The sequence below is a fragment of the Echinops telfairi genome, unplaced genomic scaffold (assembly GCF_000313985.2).
Source record: "Echinops telfairi isolate 266 unplaced genomic scaffold, ASM31398v2 ScPeMD7_7407;HRSCAF=8445, whole genome shotgun sequence".
Classification (NCBI taxonomy): domain Eukaryota; kingdom Metazoa; phylum Chordata; class Mammalia; order Afrosoricida; family Tenrecidae; genus Echinops; species Echinops telfairi.
Window position 1 is genome coordinate 1,469,008 of NW_022111307.1, and position 2,009 is coordinate 1,471,016.

Here is a 2,009-nt window from a genome sequence, read left to right on the forward strand (position 1 = left end):
GTTGAGGTTGTACAGGTAAACAAAATATATGAACGTTTTCAAAATTGGTGTGGCATAGCCTGTAGGCTTACATCTCTTTGCCAATGCCAATTCTTCCTTTAGGTTTTCCTAGATCTTTCTAGCCATAAGTCTTTAACTGCATCTAATCCAATGTATACCTTAATCAGTTATGCATCACAGCTCTGTTTATTATGGTTGCCCCTCATACAATATTATGGACTCCCCAAAGATAAATACCCTAATTTATTCATCTCCCCTCCTCCTCAGGCCACCTACTCAGAATAGCTATGCAGACCACTAAAGATGTTGACATATTTTGAATAATGGGGCCATGTCATAAAATTCAGTGACAGTCTACAGCACAGCATCCTGGCAACTTGGGCTGTCTTGAAGCCAGACTTCTCACCCTAATGTGCATCAAAACCTTCCACTAGTGGATCCACAATCCTAGCTTCCAAAGGTTTATCTGAAAACAGACACTGCTGGAGGAACTGTCTAAACAAGAGACCCAAGTGCAAGCTCTGGAACAGGGAACCACCCAGGTATTCACTTGGCATCAAAATGGAATTTGTCCATCAGGGAGATGAGTCAACAGAGGAAGGTTTGGTGAAGAGAAAATAAAAACATGATTATTCAGGTGTTATCCAGTAAGGACTGATCATGGCCAGAGGGGTCAATCCACCAAACTAAATGAAAGTCTGGCAACATCTGCGGCATAATGACTGGTCCATACAAAAGCCTTCCCTGGGGAATTCTTGTCAATCAGCTGATACACGCAGTTATTTCTCCTTGCCCTTCTTTCTGCTCATGGCATTGGTGGCCAGCAAGGCTTTGGTGAAATCCCCACCCCAGGAATGCCTGCAGGAGGCAGACTGGAGTGAAGGTCTCATGTATAAGCTCCAAGGCATCGCTGGGAGGGTGTGGAGCCAAGGACAGGGAAGAAGGGATGTAAGTACCTTGGCTCCGAAGGTATTGATAAAGGAAGAGAAGGAAGAGAGTCAGAGGATCAGAGCAACCAGTGGTCAGCTAGTTGGTCCCTTGGAGTCTGGCAACCATTTCGGTCAGCTTTCCAGTTCCTAGAGTGGTGATCATTGCTTAAGTCCTGGGGCTGTTGGAGTCATTGCCTCTTTGTTCAACTCCTACAATAATAATAATCTACATCTGAATACGATTTGACGAGTTGTAACATTTGGCAGTTGTAGGAGATGAGGAAACTGAGGCTTAGCTGCACAAACTCACACAATTGGTAAACCAACAGACAAAGGAAAGAGTTCAGAGGTCCCTTGCTTGAGCAGTGTGCTACTACCTTCAGCACAGAAAGCTGGCCCTCCATTGTCCCTGCTCTGCTCCGTTCCTGCGTTAACCCATTGGCTTATCTACCCGCACAAAGTAGGATGGAACCAATCCTCCAGGGAGAGAGCAGTCAACAACTTTGATTCTGAAGGTCTACTGTGGGGTGCGCTCTCCCTCCCCAAATCTAAGCTCTATGAACTTGGCCGAAATCCTTCTGCTCAGATCAGTCCCCGTGCTTCCCTCGCGGTCCGTGATGGACGTTTCTCGCTGAGCTGACAGAGGGAAGAGGACTCGGGAACCCGCGAGGGCTGGTACACCTTCCCGAAAAGAACCGACGCTCTCCCTTTCGGACGGTCGATCGCTCTCATCTCTACCCCGAGGCCGACGCTATCCACTCCTGCACCGACCGGGGACCCGCGCGCAGTGTCCGGGGTCCCGCGGGCCAGGGCTGGCTCCGGGGCCGGCGCGGGGTCTGCGGCGGGGCTCGCCGGGCGCGCGCCCAGCACCGGCTCCGCTCCGGACGCGGCGGCCGGGCGGCAGGAGGAGCACGTGAGCTGTGGGCGTCCCTTGAAGAGCGCCCGGCCGGCCCTCCGCCTCCCAGTCGGGGAGCAGCCGCGGTCACCTGGCGCTCGCCGGGTCGGCGGATCGCAGCGGGGCCCGAGCCAGTGCGGGAGGGGCGCGACGCGAGGTGCCCGGCAGCCGGCTCGGAGCGTGGC